Consider the following 26,427-nt stretch of genomic DNA (forward strand, 5'->3'; position numbering starts at 1 on the left):
ATAGGATCAGCGTAAAACGTGTGCTGAAACAGACGCACTGTTCGATACAAACTCATTCTGGTAGCACTGTTCAAAGGCAGAGTTCACAAATATGTGCAAGTACTTGCAGATTAACTTGAAGAGTGCAACTGAATGTAACTCTGTTGTCCCCAGACACGGTACTCTTGTCGACGCTTACTGTGGACTACGCGTTGACTGGAACGTAACCTGTCGTAGAACTGACGTCGTGACCCTATGTAGGTCTGTTTCAAGACAGGCTGCCGACGGTGGCGCAGAGAACCAGCTTGGGCGTGTCTCGCTACTTCCGTCTCATTGGTGTGGCCACTGATGTTTCTTTAGTAAGTATTATTTTTGTGGTGTCGAAAGCAGGTGCCAGTGGTACACCTATCGATTGCACCTAGCTATCCAAATATAAAGGTTTGTGCTGTCGTACCTGACCACGAATGGCACCTGTGCAACGTCTTCAGTACGTTACGTTGAAACTCACAGCACGTGGTCAGAACAGCGTTCTCCGTACTTGTGAGTGAATCAGGTCGGAGCTAGCTAAATGTGAGCGTGGGAAATTTGTTGGCGCTTATGTGGTGGATGCTTCCTTAGTCGAAGTGTTTGGTGTTTCAAGAGTCACAGTATCGAAGATTCATACCGTATATGGGGAAAGAAGAAAAACATCATCTGCTACGTTACAACGCGGACGAATGTGTGGGTCGAGTGGTCGTAACGGACGGCCATTGAAGAGGACTGTGACGAAAAATAAGAGGCCGACAACTGCAAATATCACTGCAGAACATAATGCCACTCTCGTGAATCCTTTCAGCACGCAAACAACATGGTCTGAGCACCAGAAGGAGGTAACTGCAAAGCCAGGTGGAATTCCAAAACTGTACCTCAGTGATGCATATGCCCTTAACAGAAAACGTGGTGCCGTGACCATAAAATGTGGTATATGGAGCAACGGAAGAATGATGTTTGGTAGACTAAGACTTTTTCCACAGTTTTTCCAATTTCTAGAAGAGTTTATGTCCCAGGAGTGAAACATCGTGGCAACTGGCCGATGATTTTGGCATCCATATCGTGGGGTTCCATCAGCCCCTTGGCTACTCTGTGACACCGCATTACTGCCAAAAATTATATGACCATTATGGCAGATAATGTTTATCCATAATGTCAATGCTGTTTTCCAAGTTGACGGGGCCCCTGGTCACACAGCTGGCATCGTTCACGACTTGCTTTGTGAGTACGAGGATGAACTCCCCTGGCCATCACAGTTACTATCTCATTGCTACTGAGTGTTTGTAGTCTGCTTGTCGAGAAGGGTGCGTTATCGCTATCCACATCGTCGTTCCTAGAACTTTTGTCTATATTTTCCTGAAAGAATAATGTAAGGCTCGCCTTAAAACCATACCTGACCTGTATTCATACATTTCGAGACGACTGGAAGATGTTTTGAACGCCAATGGTTTTCCTATAGAGTATCAGGTATGGTATTTGAAGAGCCATGGCACCATTGAGTTAGTAGACTGTTCTGTCTTGCGCCACTGGCTGAAGTGTAGTGTCGACTCTCCCTCTTGCGTGCCCATTGCCTGTATCTATGACGAAGAGTGAAGGTCTTTGCTTGCTGATATACAGTATGTGGACATGTGTCCGGAAATGCTTACTTTCCATGTTAGAGCTCATTTTATTACTTCTCTTCAAATCATATTAATCATGGAATGGAAACACACAGCCACAGAACGTACCAGCGTGACTTCAAATACTTTGTTACAGGAAATGTCCTCCGTTAGCGGGGATACATGCATCCACCCTCCGTCGCATGGAATCCCTGATGCGCTGATGCAACCCTGGAGAATGGCGTATTGTATCACAGCCGTCCACTATACGAGCACGAAGAGTTGGTTGGTACCGGGCTTGCGTAGACAAGAGCTTTCAAATGCCCCCATAAATGAAAGTCAAGAGGGTTGAGGTCAGGAGAGCGTGGAGGCCATGGAATTGGTCCGCCTCTACCAATCGATCGGACACCGAATCTGTTGTTGAGAAGCGTACGAACACTTCGACTGAAATGTGCAGGAGCTCCATCGTTCATGAACCACATGTTGTGTCACACTTGTAAAGGCACATGTTCTAGCAGCACAGGTAGAGTATCCCGTATGAAATCATGTACATACTGACGAAACTAAAATGAGCTCTAACATGGAAATTAAGCGTTTCCGGACACATGTCCACATAACATCTTTTCTTTATTTGTGTGTGAGGAATGTTTCCTGAAAGTTTGGCCGTACCTTTTTGTAACACCCTGTATATATACGAGGTTCGCCGGCCCGCGAGAGAGGACGATGTTTGGTGCTTGGCGGTGGCGTCGCGACAAGAGGTGGTCACGAGGTCCGAGCGGCCGAAGCCTCGAGCAAACTCAAGGAGGGTCTGCGCAGAACGAAGATACCGGAGTACTTCACCAGAGTCAGCGTCGACTCCAAGCAGCAGGCCGACATTCGGTCGGTTGGTTGGCAACATTAGTGTCGGACGACCGCTCGTGGCCTGGCTGCCCTCTTCTACTACGGCAACACTCACTAACCGTTGCGATGCACTGTGGATCCATGGAACTGCTTACTGACAAAGGGGAATAACATTCTGTAATCCTCGTGTTGATTTGTGCCATTGTCTACCTCCACTCTTTATTATTTTCTGGTTTGTACCCGACCCTTAGAGTTTTACTCGGTCGGCTCTTTGGTCGTAAATATATGCCGTAGTGTTGTACTAAGACGCTAGTTGTCGTTTCAGAAGCTATCCCGTTGTTATATTGTCTTTCATATCTGGTTTGTACCCGACCGTTAATGTTCTAACTAATCAGCTCCTGATCGTAAATACAGCAGAAACAATTTTACTAAGGCACAGGTTGCCGATTAAAAAAAAAAAATGGTTCAAATGGCTCTGAACACTATGGGACTCAACTGCTGTGGTCATAAGTCCCCTAGAACTTAGAACTACGTAAACCTAACTAACCTAAGGACAGCACACAACACCCAGCCATCACGAGGCAGAGAAAATCCCTGACCCCGCCGGGAATCGAACCCGGGAACCCGGGCGTCTTGTCCATAAACAAAAGACGGACCTTGTGGTTAGATTTAGATGTTAACCGGTTCAATTCTTTGATTGTAATTGCATTTCTCAGTCATTAATTATAAGCTGAACAACCTGTTGTACTTTTTCGTTTCTGTGTTTGAAAGACCGGGTCATTATTGGTGTATTTCAGCTGGATCTTGTGGTTCCGCCGATTGAGTTCTCTTGTAATAAGTGTTCACAAGTAATGTTTTAAGACGTTCCTATAGAGCGGTCTTAATAACTGACAATATTAACAGGCAACTATGCCCAGGGCTTGAGTCAAACAAAGTTGTCAGAGGGAAGGAGTTGTGATTCAGTCGCACCTTGGTTCCCGACTGAAATGGAAGTGTTTGTTGCTTTGAGGTAAGCCGAATCATTGTCATAATTTTTCCTAATCTGTTTAACCTTTCGACATACAGCTTTGAAATTAAAAGTTATGTCAGCTGTTTTGAGTAACTGAATCACTCTTGTCATCAGTGGTGCTTATATAGTTTTCATATGTCGCAGAAGGGCAGTTAATCAGACAGACTGTGCCCAGTGCGGTAGTAAAGACCGCTGTTTCACCCGGTAATGGGGCGGGCTGCAGGTCCTGCCGTTTTGTAATCATTGCCAAATTGTTTGCGGTTTTGCAATACAGCACTTCAGCTTATTCAACTTAAGTTTCAAAGTCAAAATAATTTTGCAAAGTTGTTCATTTCGACAAAGAAAATTTTATGGTTCTCGTTGTTAAATAAACAGGTTGCGTGAAAAGAAAGTTATATTAATGGTTCCTCCCTTCCACGTTTTCCTTAATCCCAAAAAGTACCAGGTATCGTTGGTGGCACTGTGTGGTTGTCGACCCGTTGGCGGGAGGTTGTCACGAGTTTCATTTCACGCAACGTGCTTGAGTTTAAATTTTGTGCTTTATTCTTTTGGGACATTGTCTAACTATTCTCTTTTGTCCATAGCAACATAGGGCAAACAGGCCAAGCCATTTCGATGAGATTCAAGGAACACCTTCTAGGTAAAAATGGCTCCAATGTTCACAATTCAACTTTCACTGACCTTTTGTTAATCACAGGACATTAACATACACATGTAAAAGACGTTCAGACCTCGCACTCGGAGAAAAACGGCTGTAGGATTAACATCTTAGAAGAGCTAGAGATCTTTAAACACTATATGTGAAGGGCTGTCCCATTGTTAACGTACAGTTACAATTACCCAACAAAAACTTTTTTTCAAGGTATAGAGCCACTAATTAAAAGTGGTCTGAATGGCGATACTCTACTCAATACATCTCCCCCCCCCATTTTCGTGTATTCTCTGTACACAATGGGAAATATATTATAGTTTGTAAAAAAGACTGTTACGTTATGTTGTAACTTTATTCTCTGGTTCCTGTTTCTCACCTGTAACGTTTAAAATAGTCTTTTCAACGCCTCATTTGCTACTGTCTGTAATTCACTTACTTCTTGCGTGAATCTGTTTTCGTGTCCACCTCGTGGCTGTCTTGTCCTGTGAACCGTTTAGTCTGACGTAGCGGCTGTGTTGCTGCAGTTCCTGGCCCTAAGCGACCTCGCGGGTACTAATCCATTTCCATGGAATATTTTATACAGCTGACAAACATGTTACATTTTTACATTTTTGTTTTTATTCTTGTGACATTTTCTATTTGACGAGAGCACTTTTGCTCAACGTTTTCACACATGGTGTGATAACATGTAAGTACACTCTGTTTGTACAATTTATGGAAGTAATCCTATTAAGTATACTGTATTTCAAGCCATGTCGTTCTATTTTCTAGGTAATCCTATGTAATTTTTTATTCTGATGAAGACTGCCTTAGTGCAGTCGAAACCATGGTCAATTTGACAATAATTTTGTGCAGCCGAGGTGGCTATACATACATTCTGTAAAAAAATCTAAATGTTACAATGGCTGCATAAATAAAAAGAAGGGTGATTAAGCGGTTAATCGTTTAATAGTAATGAACAAACAAGATAATTAATTTGATAAAACAGCCAGCTGTGAACAAAACCCAGTAGAAAAAAAAGAAAAACAAATTCACGTAAGTAAACTTAAAAGCAGTAAGAAATGCGGAGTCAGAGTACCTAAGCACGAGACAAGAGTAATAACAACACATACAGTAGTAAACAATACATGCCTTTTTGTGACGCAAGATCTCACCAACGAGAGTACAGAAAACGAGCCAATTGCTCTTCAACAGTGGGAAGCAAGAAGGTGCTTAAAACATCAATGTATGCCTGTGCTGTGGTAGTGCTACGTTAAACAACAAAGGGTGCAAGACACCCTCCCCTACTCGTGAAAAACACGACCGCACCATAACACCACCACCTCCGAATTTTACTGTTGGCAATACACTGGCAGATGACGGTCAGGAAAACGTGAACAAATAAAAAGTGCAGATAATGCAGAAGATGAGGTACCTGTAGTTGGTTATCGCAAAGGTAAAACACTGTCGTCAGATGTTACACGCTGCCATGTCAAATCTCTTTCAATTTCTATAAGAGAGTCGTCATATTGTGTGTCACAGCGATCGTCCTCAAGGAATTGCAACGCTAATTGCTGGACCATGGGGCAACTCATTATTCATGTCAGAAGTAACATTGTTTCGTTCGTCTTAACAACACAGGTACTGTAACATCTTATGTATCCGCAGATATCAAGCAGCGACTTTGGTTCAAATGGTTCAAATGGCTCTGAGCACTATGGGACTTAACATCTGTGGTCATCAGTCCCCTAGAACTTAGAACTACTTAAGCCTAACTAACCTAAGGACATCACACACATCGATGCCCGAGGCAGGATTCGAACCTGCGACCGTAGCAGCAGCGACTTTGAATTAAAATGTTTTCTCCTGTACTGAAAATATATCAAGTGTGTACAAGTACAGCTTGCGACACAATAATGACGACATACGGAAGTTTGGGTGTCGCTATGAGTCGTGCATACATAGCCAAAGCGGTAAGAAGACCACTCATGTAAAGCGAGAAATTTGGATTCAAATTCTGCTTCGGCACATATTTTCACTATCGTCATTCCTTGTACATACAGCTGATGGTTGTCCGTATTCGAAACTGCGAATGCTTTTCATATGGTACCCCTATATTTGGGCTTTGCCTTAACTAATGCTCTCCCAGTAAGTTTGAGAACGTTACGAAGTGAGCAGCACTACCCGAGGAGAACGAGTGGGTCAAAAATTTGTCACGTTTCAGCAACACTGTCCGACAGATATCAAAAGAGTTGGCATGTGTTCAGTTTCTTTTACTGATCAGCTCTTGACATGATCGTATTTTTACTGGGTACACCTATTATCGCGGTTCAACAGTGTTGCTGAATTTTGAATCAAAAGTACTTTGACCGACTACACCCATTTAATTGCGTCTCACAGAATTGTTGAATGGTGTAACATATATATATATATATATATATATATATATATATATATATATATAATCTGTATATGGGTGTGTAAATGTGAATGAATGAATGATTTGCATGTAGTGTAATCGTATCATTTTGCATGATAGTGTCTTATAACAGATAATGGTTTACTATTCTTATTACAGCCGGCCGATGTCGCCGAGTGCTTCTAGGCGCTTCAGTCTGGAACCGCGCGACCGCTACGACCGCAGGTTCGAATCCTGCCTCGGGCGTAGATATGTGTGATGTCCTTAGGGTTAAGTAGTTCTAAGTTCTCAGTTGTTAAGTCCCATAATGCTCAAAGCCATTTCAGCCATTTATTCTTATCACAGATATTCTAACAAGGAGTAAAAGTGTTAACACATATTTATTACACCCAACTTCTGTGCGCTAAATAAATGTTTACGGTTATTTGCTTTTACTGAAGTTACGTTATCGTTAAGATACATTATTGCACACCAAAGCATGATCTATTTTCGTCTCATGGCTTGAAACTTCAGGGTTCGTATGTATGTATATTTATTAGTAGCAAACTGGTTTGGCGAGTTTAATTGCATGAAGCATGTTTACTTATAACGTGAAAAATAATTTACTCGACATTTGTGGCCCAGTACAGCAAAATTAGCATCAGAAAATGAAATTAATGATTGAGATGCTTTAATTCTTTGATAAATGCATCAACTAAGTTATCAAAATAGTATCTGGGCTGTAATAACCCTGATTACCAAAAATAGTTTTACCGACCGTAATGGCGGACAACGATATGTAAGATTGTGACTAATAAAGCTTTTAATAATTGCAGGAAAGGAGCCAATTCATCTATGTATAAAAATGGTTACAGTGTAGCAAATAACATTTTGCACCCTGAAAACCATTGAGATAAATTAACAATTATTACACTTATTATATAACTCTTAATATGGAACGTAGGAAGAGTGCGTCCTGCTAGGTCAGCGGCAGTACTCGAAAAGGAACAATGTCTTCTATTTCATCCAGAAAATGAAAATTAACATAGTATATATTGCCTTCTTTAATCATTGTCTACAGAGGAAATTAATCGTGCTTATTTTACATGAAAAAAATGTCAGTGTTTTTCACATATTACAGAAAAATATTAAATCTTTTTTTACTGTATTCACAGGCTAAAATGCGACAGGAGACGATAGGCTGGTAGATACGATTGTATTTCTAATGACGATCGGCGCTTAACTATGATCGCATGTTTGACTGATCAGTTCAGTTAGAAACTTCCTGGCAGATCAAAACTGTGTGCCGGACCGAGACTCGAACTCAGAACCTTTGCCTTTCGTGGGCAAGTGCTCTACCATGTGAGCTACCCAAGCATGACTCACGCCCCCTCCTCACAGCTTTACTTCCGCCAGTACCTCGTCTCCTACTTTCCAAACTTCATAGGAGCCCTCCTGTGAATCTTGCAGAACTAGCACTCAGGGAAGAAAGGATACTGCGGAGACACGGCTTAGCCACAGCCTGTGGGTTCCTGCGAAGGAGAGCTTCTGTGAAGTTTGGAAAATAGGAGAGGAGGTACTGGCGGAAGTGAAGCCGTGAGGACGGGGCGTGAGTCGTGCTTGGGAAGCTCAGATGGTAGAGCACTTGCCCGCGAAAGGCTAAGGTCCCGAGTTAGAGTCTCGGTCCGGCACACAGTTTTAATCTGCCAGGAAGTTCATATAAGCGCACACTCCACTGCAGAGTGAAAATCTTAGTCTGGAGTTCAGTCAGGATGACACAAACACTGTTTTTGGTCGCCAGTGTGAACTGATAGTATCGTTCACTGCTGACAGTAACCGTCCCATTCAGTTGTCCAAAACATCCTATGCTACCTTGGACGGTTTTGTATATCACTTATCGCTCTAGTTACTCATACGAGATAATAAGCTCTGCACAATACGTGGAAGCTACATAGCAAGTGGGGCCAGTACTGTGTAACTGCCGCAGCTGCAGCCAGCTGTCAGATGTACTGCATTCCTAGGGCGGTGCTGGGGACTTGTTGGGCGCCCGCCCGCCCGTCGCCAGACGCCGTCGCCGGCCCAGTACAGGGCAGACTGCAGTGACGCCGCGGCCCGCCTTGGCCTCCTGCATGCAATATGCATGCCAGCGGCGCCGCGCCGCAGCCAGCAACCAGCAGGCAGCAGCCAGTAGCTGGCCCGCATAACGCGCCAGGCTGCATTACTCGCGACCCGGCCAGCCAAATACACCTTTTTTCTCCCAGAGCGTGGAACGTGCGGGCTTTCCAGATGCATGACTGCTGTGCGCTCCGGAGAATGTTTTAGCAGCAGTGTCCAGCATCCTCGGTGTAAGCTATTTGCGGCAGCTTCTCGCACTGAAATAAGTCCACATATTGAGATTACACAATCATTGTCAATGCAACACACAATCGGTAAATGTAGATACACTACTGGCCATTAAAATTGCTACACCAAGAACAAATGCAGATGATAAACGGGTATTCATTGGACAAAAATATTATACTAGAACTGACATGTGATTACATTTCCACACAATTTGGGTGTATAGATCCTGAGAAATCAGTACTCAGAACAACCACCTCTGGCCCTAATAACGGCCTTGATATGCCTGGACGTTGAGTCAAACAGAGCTTGGATGGCGTGTACAGGTACAGCTGCCCATGTAGCTTCAACACGATACCACAGTTCATCAAGAGTAGTGACTGGCGTATTGTGACGAGCCAGCTGCTCGGCCACCATTGACCAGACGTTTTTAATTGGTGAGAGATCTAGAGAATGTGCTGGCCAGGGCAGCAGTCGAACATATTCTGTATCCAGAAAGGCCCGTACAGGACCTGCAACATGCGGTCGTGCATTATCCTGCTGAAATGTAGGACTTCGCAGGGATCGAATGAAAGGTAGTGCCACGGGTCGTAACACATCTAAAATGTAACGTCCACTGTTCAAAGTGCTGTCAATGCGAACAAGAGATGACCGAGACGTGTTACCAATGGCACCCCATACCATCACGCCGGGTGATACGCCAGTGTGGCGATGAGGAATACACGCTTCCAATGTGCGTTCTCCGCGATGTCGTCAAACACGGATGCGACCATCAAGATGCTGATGATAGAACCTGGATTCATCCAAAAATGTCGTTTTGCCATTCGTGCACCCAGGTTCGTCGTTGAGTACACCATCGCAGGCTCTCCTGACTGTGACGCAGCGTCAAGGGTAACCGCAGCCATGGTCTCCGACCTGATAGTCCATGCTGCAGCAAACCTCGTCGAACTGTTCGTGCAGATGGTTGTTGTCTTGCAAACGACCCCATATGTTGATTCAGGGATCGAGACGTGGCTGCACGATCCGTTACAGCCATGCGGATAAGGTGCCGGTCATCTCGACTGCTAGTGATACGAGGCCGTTGGGATCCAGCACGGCGTTCCGTATTACCCTCCTGAACCCACCGATTCCATATTCTGATATTCTGCTAACAGTCATTGGATCTCGACCAACGCGAGCAGCAATGTCGCGATACGATAAACCGCAATCGCGATAGGCTACTATCCGACCTTTATCAAAGTCGGAAACGTGATGGTACGCATTTTACCTCCTTACACGAGGAATCACAACGTTTCACCAGGAAACGCCTGTCAAGTGCTGTTTGTGTATGAGAAATCGGTTGGAAACTTTCCTCATGTCAGCGAGTTGTAGGTGTCGAAATCGGCGCCAACCTTTTGTGAATGCTCTGAAAAGCTAATCATTTGCATATCACAGCATCTTCTTCGTGTCAGTTAAATTTCGCGTCCGTAGCACGTCATCTTTGTGGTGTAGCCATTTTAATGGCCAGTAGTATATTTTTGGCACATGCTGTACAAAAGCAATGAACACTTAAAACCGAGTGTCCTCTTACAAATTTGCTGATTTAGGCTATAACGCAAAGAAACATGCAAGTGATTAAACAATTGCTGCACCAAAAAATTATCTGTATAGAATAATGAAATTTCGGGACTACTTTCGTCTAGGTGACATAAGCATGTGACTAACGTTGCAAAATCACAGCTTAACGTAAGCACGAGAAAAGCCATTGCAATACTGGTACATTAATAACTGTTGTAACTAGAGGGTTGAATGCAAGCATGTAAACGTGAATACAATGTTTTCTCCACGTGCTAGATGTCAGTTTGTGGGATGCATCCTACACCTGTTGCACTCGTTAGGCCCAGGAACGGTTAATGTTGGTTGTGACCGACACTGAAGTTGTTGTCCTATGGTGTCCCATACACGCTCTCCTGGAGACCGATCTGGTGATCGAACAGCTCAAAGCAACAAATCGACACGTGGGGGTAGATTTATCAGATTGCAAAAGCGATATTGCGCGATCGTAGGGAAAAACCTCTGGAATAATCTTCATGTGTAGCTGCAGAACAGGTCGAATTACCGTACTGACGTATAGGGTGCTTGGGATAACCGCGAGAGTGTTCCTGCTGTCATAGGAAATCGCAGCCCAGACCATAACTCCAGGGGCAGATCCAGTGTGTATAACACGCAAACAGGTTGATTCTAAACAACACAAGCCGTTACTGGTAGCGAGACAGAACCAGCTATCATTAGGAAACACAGCGTACCTCCACCGTGCCCTGCAATGAGATCTGGCTTGGAACCACTGACGTCGGAACTGGAGGTGGTCTGGAGGCATTGGAAAGTACTCCACACGTCGTCTGGCCCTGAACTGCCCTTGGCCTGACCAATTTATAACAGTTCGTTCTGTCACTGGGGTACCAACTAGTGCTCAGATTGCTAGTACAGTCGTCCATCGAACAAGATGATCTTCCCTTTCCTCTCATTAGTGCCACGTGGCCGTGTGGAGCCCAGGGTTCTTGGGACCGTACATTCTCGTGAACACCGCTGCCGGCAATCATGTACAGCGGCTACATTCCTGCCAAGCCTGTCTGCAATATCCCAGAAGGATCATCCAGCTTCTCATAGCCCTATTACACGCAGACTCTCTAATTTTTTTCGATATTTTCGTCGACTCGGGCAGTTGATGGACGTCCAGAACGATGTTGGCCCTCAGTTGACATGTCGCCATTTCCAAATCGAGCAAGGCACTCGTACACTTGAGTTTATCGCATAGCATCATCTTGGTGTTATGTTTCCCACATTAAAACAGTTTCAGCAGCATTATTACCCAGTAGAAAACTAAATTTCACAGCTTAGCGTTGTACACTTAAATTTGCCATCATGAAAAACGAAACAAGAACAAAACACCGCTAGCAAAACCAATCACTGCAGATGCACTGAACAAGCCAGGTCGACAACACAGGCGGCACTGAAGTGGCAAAAAGTGCGCTATACACACCTAGCGGCAGAAATGCGTACTACTCAAGCTCCACCCACGGCAATGTCGTTCGGGTTTCTTCCCCCCCCCCCCCCCCCGCCCCCTCGTACTTTCGAATTGTGGATGTCGGGGTTTTAGGCTAGGCAGTGGTTTCAGGTACTCTGATCAGCACTCGCCAGTCGATATGCAGCAAAGGAATCAGACAGTGTTTCGAGTGAAGACTCTTCGATTGGCAAAATTTTATCTGTGCATCGTCCAAGTATTCTTAACAAAGTTCCTGAGTTTACCGCTCTCCACGGAAGTTTCGCTAAAATTCTCATGGCCGAGTGTGATTGAAACCCGAAGTGGAAAATTCTGCGATGTTTAGCGAGTCGAGGAACGTGTATCAGAAAGACAGATTAGAGGCCATAGGACGTCGAGTATTCACAGCAACCCGATTCTGCAACGACAGTTCTAGAGTCGTTCAAAAAATGTCTGTGGTCAGAAGCTCTTAAATAGCCAGACCATGCATTACTAGTTGAAGGCGACTTCAGCATACCGCGTATAGACTGGGATGTCCTTGGATTCATTGAAGGAGGTACAGACAGACAGTCAGTCATAGCTCACGTTTTCTGGACACTGTCTTGAACAGCCAGTTCGGCGGCCCTCAAAAATGGAAATACCTTAGACCTTGTAGCTACAAATACACCGGACCTTATCGACAGCGACAGTACAGAATCGAAGATAAGTGATCATGATGTCATTATAGCAACTACAGTTAAGAAAATTAAAAGGGCTACGAGATTGTTTCTTCTAGAAGGAGCAGACAAGCAGTTGTTAGCATCTCACTTCAACAGTGAACTGACATTTCTCAGTTACAGATAGATGGACGTGGAGGAATTATGGGCAAAGTGTAAGCAGATTGTACAAAATTGGTGTGGAGAATTAAGTGCCTAGCAAGTGGATTATGGACGGAAAAGACCCACCATGGTTTAATAACGAGGTTCGGAAAATTACTTACGAAGCAGTAGCTGTCGCACACTTAGTACGTATGAGAACGCACAAATGACGACAAGCAAAGATTAGTTGAGATTCGTGTGTGTGTTTGTGTTTGTGCGTGTGTGTGTATGTGTGTGTGTATGTGTGTGTGTGTGTGTGTGTTTGTGTGTGACACGATCTATGCGAGAAGTATTTTACCGCCGTCATACCTTAGCAAAAGATCTGGCAGAGAACCCGAGAAAATTCTGGTCCTACGTAAAACCACTAAGTGGGTCTAAGGCTTCCATCTGGTCACTTATTGACCAGCCTGGAATCGCAGTTGAAATAGCAAAACGGAAGCCCAATTTTTAAACTTCACTTTCAAAAAATCGTTTACGCAGGAAAATCGTACAAACATACCGTCGTTTGACCATTGAACACACCGCCTGAATATGGCATATGTTCGCAGGTATGTGAGCGGCTCGAAGACTTCTTAAGTTACAGAATCCAGTATACTGTCCTGTAAGTCGAGTGTTGATCAACGGAAAGAGTATCTTCTGAGTGCTCCGCGTAAGTGTGATAGGACCGCTAGTGTTCTCTATATACCTAAATGATTTGGCCGATAGGGTAGGCAGCAATCTGCGGTTGCTTGTTGATGATTCTGTGGTATACGCTAAGTGTAAATAAATGTGGATTAGTAGGAAAAACAAACCCCCATGTTCGGATACAGTATTAGTATTGTCATGCTTGACACAGTAACGTCATTTAAACATCTGGGAGTAATGTTACAAAGCGATATGAAATGGAAGGAGCTTATTGGGAGAGTTCATCTCTAAAGGAAACCGCGTACATTACGCTAGTGCGACCCATTCTTGAGTACTGCTCGAGTGTTTGATACCCGTAATAGATCGGATTAAAGGAAGACGTCGAAGCAGTTCAGAGGCGGGCTGCTAGATTTGTTAGTTGTAGGTTCGAAGAACACACAAGTGTCACTGAAATGCTTCGGGAACCCTTAGGGGAGTCCCTGGAGGGAAGGCTGCAATCTTTTAGAGCAACACTATTGAGAAAAATTTAGAGAGCCGACATTTTAAGCTGATTGCAGAACGATACTGTTGCCTCCAACATACACCGCGCATAAGATCCATGAATATAAGATAGGGAAATAGGGCTCGTTTGGAGGCGCTTTTTTTTTTTTAAGTCGTCCCCCCCCTCCACTTTCTATTTGCGAGTGGAACAGGAAAATAAATAACTAATAGTGGTACCCTCCCCTTCCCGGAATCTACAGGAACTAAGAGAGCTGTGTGTTCAGCTGTGATGCTTTCTCCCTCCAGCAGCCTACCAAGATCTCATTGCTTCCATGCCACAACGTGTCGCCTTTGTTATCCCAGTCAGAAATGGACATGCCGGCTTATTAGGTAGATAGCCATAATGTTCCAGTTGATCACTGTAGCGTACTGTAACCACTGTGACATAGGATGGGGACAGAACCGTTGGTGCAGCCTTGGCCTAGTAGAACTGCGTGGTCCTTCCGCTCTGTGTTTGGACACCTGTATATGAACCTTTTGTCTGAATGAAGAAGGAATTAATGGTCTTTCGGCACCGTGTGGCGTCTAGTTAGATTTTAAAGATAAGTATCCTAGAATTCTACAGAATATTGCGACCTTATATACTTTCTAAATTAATTAAACTGTGAATCTAGAAGTTACTTCATTTCATCCAGTCGGTGATTCTTCAAGCTGGCGAGCCATCAGTGGTATCCATTGTCTGGGACAAGTTGATATAATCACGTAAATTGAGTGAGTCTCGTTATGACCTCTTAGTTTATGATCTGTGCTGTGTCACATTACTGTCATTGACGTCAGAATTTTGCAGGCTACCTAGTGCTGCGATTAAAATTACTAAATCAATATCATTAGACCATTATCTTTGACAGCGACCAGTCTGACACGGCTGAGGTCACACGACGTGTGCTGTACTAACCTGACCATGATATTACTATATTTATGTTCCTGTAGCCATTATCAGAAACAAGCGGTGACGTTACAGTAAACAATCACTGTGGTGACTAAGGAAAATGGACCACATTGTGAATGATTTCAAGACATTTATGAACATACTATTAAGTGGTTCAGCGTGTCTTCTTTGAATATCACGGTAAAACTGGCGATAAGCCATCAAAGCGCCCTCAGTTCCCAGTGTAATAATAACGTGGTCGACTAGTAACTCCAAGCAACGGCACAGTAGACAGGTTATGCTTCACGGGGTGATGGGCTATCCAGAATAACATGGAGCACTTCCCAAGCGATGTCGGTACCTCAGAGCTCCAGGGGCCACAATAGTCACTTAGTGTGTCATGGCCATTATTTCCGGCTCTGCCCTCCATCTGTGGAGTGACATAGATGTGTCTAGAAGCACAAGGAATAGCGTCTAGATGACTCAGTCAATCGCGTAAATGGTTTTCTTCCTGACGTAATACTTAAGATCGAGAGCGAACAGGAAAGTTTCTCAATGTATTGGTCATGCAGATAGACTGTGGGATTCACAACACATAGAAAGCCGCCCGTACATTGAGATATTCGCACAGTAGTCATAAGCACCAAAAGAGCCGAAATGCGAGTATTCGTACTCGTAAAGAACGTGAAAATCGAGTATAAGAGTTTAAATACACCGAAGAGTTAAAACAGTGTTATCACTGCTAGCCAAGGGACGTAATGGCTCTCCGAGGTGGTACTTGGACGAGCCGCTGTACAGGAAGTACACAAGCGCGGCAGAGACATATGACGAATCATTATGTGACTTCGACAACGGGATTATTGCTGTTGCTCGGCATCTGGGGACGAGCATTGCACAAACGGCGATCCGGTCGGGTGTTGGCATGCTGCTGTCGTGAGCATCTAATTTAAGTGGTAGGAGGAGGGTGGAACTAAGAATACATGGTAGAACGTCGAGATCGGAGGCTTGCACGCTGTAAGGCAATGTGAAGCCAGGCTTTAATGCGTAAGTGTTTCGAAGCAGAAAATTCAGTGCTAATTTTCGAACATAGGGCAGAAGATCCCTACTTGTTCCCATGTTGACCCAAGGCTATCGTCAGTTACAATTGCGGTGATCACTTGGTCATCGAGACTGGATCATGGATCAGTGCAAAAGTGACGTCCGGTCAAACGAATCACGTTCCTTCTTACGCCAGATTGATCCTCATGTCCGGATGTGGTGTCATCGAAGTGAACGGCTGCTAGAGAGAGCAACACTGATGGAGACTGATAAGAGCTGGGAATACTGAGATTGACTTCCGTGAATCCTGTGGTAGTAACCAAAGAACCCACGACAACTATGACTAACAGCTGCACGACATGACCCTTTAAAACTAGCATTAGTGAACCTATAGCACTCCGTCTTCTGGCCACAAGTGCCCCATCGGGACCATCTGACCGCCGTGTCATCCTCAGGTGAGGATGCGGTTAGGAGGGGCGTGTGGTCAGCACACAGCACTCCCGGTCGTTATCATGGTTTTCTTTGACCGGAGCCGCTACTATTCGGTCGAGTAGCTCCTCAGTTGGTATCACGAGGCTGAGTGCACCCCGAAAAATGGCAACACCCATCCAAGTGCCGGCCAAGCCCGACAGCGCTTAACTTCGGTGATCTGACGGGAACTGGTGTCTCCACTGCGGCAAGGCCGTTGCCAGGGAACCTATAGAAAACAAAGTAAAAGTTGAATGTCGAATGCTGTAAGCGACATTCGTGTTATGTATCACTACGAGGGTGCCAAAACATTCGTGTGAATCAAAGCCTCTCGAGTAAATGTTTTTATCTGCTAGTACAAGTGTGGTTGTGTAGTTAAAGACACGACTAGTCGGCATTTACAAGTGGAACCTTGCCGACCAATCATGTAACGTTGCACTGAGAGAGGTCGGTTGAGCCACATGAGCTGCGTGAGATTCTCTCCCATTTTATTCTCCTTTCTGAATTTCCACCTGATGCAGTGAAAATCGTTGTGCCAATGCCAATTTACAAAGTACACACATTAATCTTGTGATCTACATATAATGTCTACTCTGTTATTGACAATAAAGAGCCTGGCAGAGGGTTTAATGAACCCCCTTGAAGCTGTCTCTCTACCGGTACATCCTAGAACGGCGCGCAGGAAAAACCAGCACGTAAATTTTTCTGCGCGAGCCCTGATTTCTCTTATTTTATCGTGACGATAATTTCTCCCAATCGGAGGAGACAACTGGCGATTGTAATTTCACGTGAAGATCCCGACGCAACGAAAAACACCTTCGTTTTAATGACTGCTGCTCCAATTCACGTATCATGTCTGTGGCTCTATCTCCCCTATTTCGCGATAGTACAAAACGAGCTTCCCTTGTTTCAACTTTTTCAATGTCATCCGTCCGTCCCACGTGATGCGGGTCCCACACTGCACAGCACTACTCCAGAACAGGGTGGACAAGAGTGGTGTAATCAGTCTCTTTAGTAGACCTGTTGCAACTTCTAAGTGTTCTGCCAATGAATCGCAGTCTTTGGTTGGCTCTACCCACAACATTATCTATGTAATCGTTCCATTTTATTTTATTTGTAATTGCAATCAAGGTGATGCTGACTGTCTTCTTTGATGTCCGTGGAACTGTGCATCACGAATACGCACTAGAAGAACAAACAGTGACAAAGAGGTAACATCAAGTTGTGATACATGTACTGTATTTACGGCTATCTACGAATGTTTCTGGATAATATACGATCGTCGACTTATTACAGGTCAATATGGACACTGCACCCAAATATGATCTCAATAATCCTGACATCGAAAACATGCCCGAATTCCTATTTGACGAATGTGACAGGAGTCAGCGTTGGTGGCCGAGCGGTTCTAGGCGCTTCAGTCTGGAATCGCTACGGTCGCAGGTTCGAATCCTGACTCGGGCATGAATGTGTGTGATGTCCATAGGTTAGTTTGGTTTAAGTAGTTCTAAGTTCTAGGGGACTGATGAACTCAGAAGTTAAGTCCCATAGTGCTCAGAACCATTTGAAGCAAGGAAATCGGTCTTGCCAAAATCTAAGGATCCATCTCGGCAATTTCCTGCAGTGATTTAGAAAAATCACGAAAAACATTAATTTGGATGGCTGGACGGGGGTTCGAACCGTCGTCCTTCCAAGCTCGTTCGAACGTGGCACAACACGGAGTGAAACGAGTCGATAAGTTCGCTATGTCTGTGACAGTTTTTTATATCATTTTTCACAAGTTAGAAAGGTTGTCCCCACTGACTTAGCACAGCGCATCCTAGTAAGTCTTCTACATTGGTTCGTCATAGGTACATAAAAAAATAACAATTTATAAAATAAATAAATAAAATAAAACACACTTGTTTCTGTACGGCTATAAACTGCTATGCGTGTCGTGGTGTTTGGCTTGCAAACATACTCCATTCTGTCCCTTTTCCTCAAGGTATGACGGGGACACCATGGCCAGGACTCGGATTGTTACCCCTGCCCTTTTTGCCTCTGTCAGCCCCCCCCCCCCCTCCCTCCTATTACAATCCATATTGACCAAAAGAGAAGGGTAAGCATAATTCCGTGAATGGCAAAGTTCCGAGTTCGAGTCTCTGTCCAGCACACAGTTTTAATCTGAATGCAATTTTGTCATATGGTGACATGTTGGAGACCGTGGCTGTTTTTGAAGACAAATGTTGATGGTGTAATGACAGCAACCAGCCACAAATTTACTTTGAGTTCCTTTATTCAAAGGAAACCGTTTCTTTTGAATAAAGGAACTCAAAGTAAATTTGTGGCTGGTTGCTGTCATTACACCATCAACAGTTTTAATCTGCCAAGAAGTTGAAACTTCCTGGCAGATTAAATCTGTCTGCCAAGAAGTTTCTTATTCACTGTCACTTTCTACAATCCTCTCACACACAGTGCCATAATGCGGAGTCACTCTCATTTCCACTGTGGTATCTCTTAAAGAATGCCCTTCCTGGGGCAATATTCGTCATGCTCTACCGTTGTGTACTGCAGTATTCAACCTTACCTGTCTCTTTCTCTGACAGCGACTCTTCTTTCTTCACTCCCTCTCCTTAAATCCGTTGTACCCGATGTCTGAGTACTGGATATATTGAAACTCATAAAAAACAGGAAGAAGGCATTTCCTGAAAATTTTTCCTCTTCTCACTTATTATTTCATACGGATCTTAATGCGCAGAATGCGGAAGAAGTATTGATGGGCAACAAACTATTGTGTCTCGCAAAATCCGTAACAGTGAACTCAAGATCACTATTTACCGAATACTTGAAATGTTTTTTTTTAGAAGATTCTGATACTTCATTGTATTTTGTCGCCTTCAGTGTCTAACAGTAACGTGGTGCCGTATGGAGTAGCCGCGTGCTCTAGGGTACCTTGTCACGGCTGCCCCCGTCGGATATTTAAGTGCTCCCTCAAGCATGGTGTGCGTGTTGTCCACAGTGTAAGTTAGTTTACGTTAGTTTAAGTAGTTTGTAAACCTGGAGACCGATGATCACAGCAGTTTGGTCCCATAGGTACTTACGACCACCAAGTTACGTGGTGCGGACGGGCTCGACACGATGAGCAGCCCTCTGCAGGAGTGCATGTTCACCCACTAGCGCGAGGTACTGCCTGCGTCGTTGAATTGACTTGTAGTAGGACTCCCCCCCCCCCCCCCCTATGGAACTATCGTATCGACGAGCTACGATCAAACTAACGTTCAACGCATCGTACACAATACCGAACGCCCAAGAAATAGAATTTCTTCGAGACGTGATGCACATAGACCAATAAGAGCCCATCGGAATCCATTGGTTTATTGTATCCAGCACAGCAAACCTCAACCTGATTGCCCTCAACGTCTGTGACAGATTCCTACAACAATCTACCAACAGCTTCCTTTCCTGTCGCGCTGACGACAATTTCAGCTTGGTAGCAGGCAACCATGTTGATCCTGGGGTGCGTGCAGTAGGAATCTCTGAACAGCAATTCCAAGTTACCGCCAACCTCGTTGATGAGGCTCTGCAGTCATATGGAACAGTTTTGAGCCATGCAGAGGAGAAATGGAATACCCTTGAAACGTACCCTTTACGTAAAGGGGTATGCCAAGCGTGCGTTGAATTCAAGAAGCAAGTTCCAGTATACGTTTTTGTTAGAGGCTGCTGCACAGTTATTGCATATGACCTACTACCAAGGACTTGCTCTGGCTGCAGTCAGGAGAGCGATGTTCCATTTGAGTGTTTGCAGAGACGCCTCATCAAAGTGCCCTGAGCTGATCTTCGCCACGATGACCTCCCTTATTGTAACGTATGTGGAGGTGGCACCACATGATGTGATGGACGATCAAAATCTGATATCACTTCAAGCCACTAAGAGTTCCACTGCAGACCCAGCACCGACTCCACCATGGCCACACAATGCAAAGGTTCTTGCTACCACTGCACATCACAGCAACAGGAGGATGCAGCGCCATCACTGTAGGGATCAGAAACAGAGATTCACAATGACAATGCCGAGCCCTGCCCACCTGTGGATCCACAAGCAAAAATCACGTAAGATGCAAAAGAAGAAATGATTGTCAGCTGAAGAACGGGACAGAGACGTGTTGTTGGACGATAACGACAGCATCGCAGCATCTACAGCTGCAACCGTTTCCAGCAGCCTTATCCACCAGCAGGCACGAGACGGTATGGAACACTTGCTACCTTCTGGCGGCCTTGAAAACAAGATGCGTAATGGAACATGGTCTCCTATGAAATCAGCTGGCCACCATTGATCTCCCAATACTCTCTCGGCCATTGTGCAGACCATGGAGGCAAATGACATGCACCAGTGTCGACAGGTCCTCTGATGTTCATGGTGATTGTTGAGTCTGAAGTGCCCTCTATTTCTGTGAACCAAATGGCACAGCAACGCACATCATGCACCTGTGCAGATGTATGAGCTTGCACACGCCCATTGCCTCCAGCACTTCAAATACCTCAACCCTGCTGTCAATGTCAACAGTATCCAACTACACTGTCAACCGCTGCATGTTCCACGAGCGTGAGACTAGGACATTGCCCTTATCCAGGAAGTGCATTCAGAGCTCCAGTTATAGCTTTATGGCTACACCACCTACGTGCACCACCTGGTGATTGTGCAGGGTACTGCCATCCTTCTCCAAGACAACATAGAAGCGACGGACATGATGTACTTGTCGAATTGACGAGTCATTGTGTCTGTAGTGATCTGACTCTTTAATGTCTATATGCCCTCCGGTACTTCAGGGAACCGCACTTTTGCAGAGAAACACAGAGATTTTAACAGTGTCCTGCAGCAAAAGGACCACACACCACATCCCATCCCATGCCCAGATCTACACATGACCTGGATCTCCATGGCACATGACTCTTTCATCTTGGGAACCAGTGTGGATGTATACAGTTTACAGCCATTCTGCCAGTCAAATGGACGAGATATGTCTCATATGGCACCCACAAAGAGATCAATGATGCAAAAATGTGGCTGATAACCTTCACAAATCAGTTCGTGTATAACCGCACTGCCACCCTACCCTTTCATCACATCTCTCTATCCCTCAGGTCACTTGATGTCGCAGAGACCCAAGCACGCTACACGTCATGCGCCTTCGAGAGCAAGCTTGTCAGCAAGCAGTTGCAGACATGTGGCGTCATTGTCTCAGGCGGCTGCCCAAGTGCATTTACATATTACTGTGGTGGCTGGGATGTGTGAAACCTATGAAAGGCCCCGATGGCATGCGGACGTGAGAGATCGAGCTGATAAAGGACGACACTAGAGTTTTATTATACAACGTCACGTGAGCAGGGGAAGCAACCACCGTCATCCCGATGTCTGATGGCCGTACAAAGCGTTAAAGCCAGTCTACTCTGCATCAGGGTGGAGAAACTGGAAGACGTCCGCGACTGTGTGGGATTGCAAGACGGTATCCCCAACAAAATGGCGACAGTGCAACACATTGTGCGCGAATTGTGCCACCGCAAACGTCTGGTCATCATAGCGACAAACGCGGAACAGGGCGGGCGTGCTGTGCCACGAACAGACATAATGCGCATGTTCGCCCATTGCTATGGGAATTTGTACATGGAACACCCGTTGTATGTCTGTGATTGTGGTGCTGAACAATTTTCTAGCGTCTAAGGACGTAGTACTCGGTAATACCCTGCTGTCCCCCGTCACATGCCCTTGGTGCGTGGAAAACTGAACAAACCACCAGGGCTGGATAGTTTACCCCAGCAATTCTACCACAATTTTTGTGATCTTATGGGCGAAAAGTGACTTCAGATCTTTCAAGAACTAATATATCCTGATTCCTCTGTCCCCACTTAATTCACTGACGGCATCCTGACCCCAGTGCTGAAACCAAGTGGTGGTTGTAGGTGGCAGGACTTTCGCTAACTCACACTACTTAACACCAGCTACAAGATCTTACCCTGCATCCTAAGACCCCTCTCCATGCTACTAAGGGGCAAACAGTCTACACTGGCCAGACCTGCCTGGATGGTGTTGGAAAAAGTTGTACACCATTAAGAGCGTTCCACAACATAATAGCATTGATGGAGACCTGCAAAATACAGGAGCCATTGCCGCTATCGATTTCGACCATAAATTCCACTGAGTCGACCACAGATTCCCATGAGCAGTTTTGGACTGCTTGGGCCTCTCTCCAGTTACTGCAGGGGTGGCCCTTTGACTGACCTACAGGATGTGATACTGCCTCATGGTGAACGGTTACCAGTTCAGTCACGTTGTTATCAAATGGGAAGTGAGACAAACATGCCCCTTGTTTGCAGCAGTGCTTGAACGAGCTTTGCATCTTCCATGGCAATGATTATAAGGCATCTGGTTATGGTGCATTCGACTATGATGTGGTATTCGTGGCCAGCTCAGGGGATGAAATACACACAGCGCTTCAGTAGGCACACTAGTATAGGGCGATTGCTGGTAGCATCATCAACATGAAGGAAACAAAATACACCAATGTCTGTGGAAGGTCTCCCCCAAACAACAGTTGTGCCTTTTAACATGGGGATGCCTTAAAATATTCGCAGGTGCTGTTCTCTACCAATGTTCAATACATAGTGGCAGCTATGTACCAGTGACTACTACACTAGACATGAGCAACAAACTGTATCGAATGGACATGCTCTTCACACGCATCTTGTCTCAAAACTGAATATTTCACCTACGTCTTTCCCTTGATGGTTTCGATGGCCGACATGTTACAAGCAGAAAAAGGACATTCTGTGAGCAGTGGTCTCGGTTTTAAAGTGCGGTACAAGACCCTGACATTGCAGCATTGGGGATGGGGAGAGGGGTTGGGTGGTATTGGTTTAATTCATGTCTATTATCGCACTCGAATGTTCTGTCTCAACACTGCGCATTGAACATGGACCTGTGCCCATGCGAATCTGGCAGGCAACCTTCGATTGCCGAAGTCTGTCTCCTCTGGCAGAGTATATTTTCCAACAACCAGGGCGAATGCGAGCCATGCCCCTTTACTACATATTTCGTGATGCACACCAAAGCACACTCGACTTTTGTTCCTACTGATGATGACATATGCAGTTTCAGCTGCCACCCAAAATACAGAACCCATTTCGCTAATTATTTAGGTTCTCTATTTGAGGACCCTCCTGATCATTGGTATGTTCTGGGTATGAGATGCTGTTGCTGAAGAAGATTCCTTGAGCTAATTGATACTGTATGGATTGAATAGGGGAGTACTCCCGCCAAGAGATAAGGAAATCGTAGGATTAAAATAAATAAATAAATAAATAAGAGCATAGATAAACCTCCTTAATCCCTTCCCTTATCGTGAATCATATAGCGTGGGCGTGGAGAAGGGATGGCCAGACCTCTCTTGACGACCCCTGTTCTTCCTGCCGTCCTGCTCTTACAGCAACTCTTTGACAAAAGTTAGTAGACCGCTAGACCATGAAAGGTGAAGGTTGAGTTTAAGTCTCGTTCTGGCACAGTAAAAATCTCCAAGAAGCTTATTTTTTATTGTCACTTCCTACAACCCTCTCACAGACAATGCCTAAATATAGAATGATAATTATTTCCTTCTGTTGTGTCTCTTAAAACGATGCCCTTCCTTGTCCTCTTCGTCTTTTTCTTGACAATATCTCTTCTTTCTGTACTCCCAAATCTTACACCATGTAATAATAAACAATTAATTGATTTTATCAAAAAATCTGAGAACAATATTAACAATAACAATAGTGAATTGAATAAAAAGACTTGAGAAGAACTTCATGAAATCTGCAAAACGAAAAATTTAAAAACTCGTTCTAAACTTAATAAACAACAGTTAAGTGAACTTATCAGTAGACCTGAGGACAATATTAATGACATCGAAATGAGTTTTATTTTCATAAGCTTCTAGTAGATAAATGTTAAGCAATTAAATAAGAAACATTCAGAAAAAATTTTCATGTTTTAATTTTCTAGATTATGTCACTTTTTAAAAATCACCTCAGTGAATTAACAGAAAACATTCCACTTTGAAATCTACAATGAAATGAACAATGTTGGTAATATAGCTTTTAATTGAAATTAAAGAAGAAGCATTCACTAATTTTATGTATATTTTAATACAAAAAATAGCAATTGAAGCTAATATTAAATATTATTGTAATTTTAAAAGAATTTGGCCTGGGTTAGTTTAGTTATGACGTGTTCTGTAGATAATTTTCTCGATTATTTTATCTAAATGACGTGGAACAAGTCAGATTACCAGATATATATACACACACGAAAAGTACTAATATTAATATTACTGAAATTTTTACTTCTACACATGAAGCTGCATTTAGTGATATTATTTTTTTATTTTTTCTACCAGTTCTGAAACAGAAACTCGTCCATGGAATAGAAGGAGGTGTCCAAAGTAAATGATTTTCAGCTACATCTAAAACTTGATCTGCTACCTGCCAGACAATTTAAGTTGTTGGGAAAATGATCAAAGATTTTTGTTGCTCAATAATGTACTCCTTATTGAGCAACTGACAGCCTCAATAATGGATAGGAAAGGTCATTTGTTCCTCTAGTGTTGTACATATGAACATCACTGTTCCTTGCTGAATGAGGTGGATTATTTATAACGAATTTCATTAGAAAATATATGTACTCTGATGGTGCAGTTAAAATACCTAACACCTTGAATAGGTGCCTACATGATGTCCATGGGTGAACACCACAAATTATTCTCACTTCCCTCTTTTGTGCAATCAATACTTTATGTCAAAGTTGTGAGTTACCCCAGAAAACAATTCCATAAGACATTATTGAGATGAAATATGCTAAATACATTAGGAGACTGATCTGTTTATTACCAAGACTAGCGATAATATGAAGAGTGAAAGAAGCTGAACTTAATTGTTTGAGAAGCTCAGTAATATACTTCTTCCAGTTCAAATTGTCATCAATGTGAACCCCCAAAATATGAAGAAATCTATCATGTTAACAGAGCCTGTTCTAACGCTACATGAATTGCTGGTATGACTCTATTCAGTGTACAGAACTGGATTCAGTGAGTTTTTTTTCCAAATTAAAATGGAGTCCTTTTTTTAAAAACCACTTAATAATTATTTGAAAGATATCCTTCACAATATCTTCAGCTGCTTTTTCAGGAGTAGGATTTATTATAACACTCGTGTCATCTGCAAAAAGTACTAGTTCCACTTGTTAAGTGAGAGGTCATTCACATGAATAAGGAACAGCAAAGGACCCAAAATTGAACGGTGTGGGACTCCCTTTGTGATATCTCCCCATTCAATAGACTTGACCACCCTTCCAATATTATTTTTGTTATTCAGCACAACTTTCACTTTACAGCTTACTATTTCCTACAGTAGCTTTCATTACATTACAACCTAAAGCTTCAATTCCTCATTTAACTTGTTTAGTTTCATTGATAACTGGTTGATCTCCTTTTTAATACTTTTTATGATTTTTTCTTCAATTTTTCCTTTTTAAACTCTGTTTCTAATCTGTGTATATCTTTCTGTTTCGTTTTTCTTTTAATAAACAACTTCCGTATTGTATTTTGAGAACATTTATGATTTATTTTATGTTACATTCATTATTTATGTATAACAGTTTATCAAAATATCCACGGGTGTGCTGCCGGTCTATAGTGTCCAACGTTGGACGCTATAGACCGGCAGCACACCCGTGGATATTTTGATTATGAAATACACCGGGAGAAACTCAAGAATCATATAACAGTTTATGTTTGTGTTTAACACTTATTTTCTATAAATTGTTACTCCCTTCTTTGTATTTAACATTATTAATTTTTCTTTTGATATCAGGCATCATAAAAACAAATTCATCTTTATTCCAAAATTTACTACACAATTCAGTGAAAATGTCAAATTTTCAATTATCTCCATCTCATATCTCATGATAAATATAATTTAAATGTTTATCATTTTGTTGAAACTGTTTGAAAAATTAAGATTATATCTAACTATTTGTTTTCCTACTTTTGAACAGTTTGATATAAGTAAGACCAAATATTCTTTAACTATATCTTGATTTTCAAGACTGAAATCATCAAAAAGAACAATGCAATTATTTTCACTTTCATCTAATGTTATAATTTCATCATCAGTTCCAATGAA

The sequence above is a fragment of the Schistocerca cancellata genome, chromosome 5, assembly GCF_023864275.1.
Source record: "Schistocerca cancellata isolate TAMUIC-IGC-003103 chromosome 5, iqSchCanc2.1, whole genome shotgun sequence".
NCBI classification, from domain to species: Eukaryota; Metazoa; Arthropoda; class Insecta; order Orthoptera; family Acrididae; genus Schistocerca; species Schistocerca cancellata.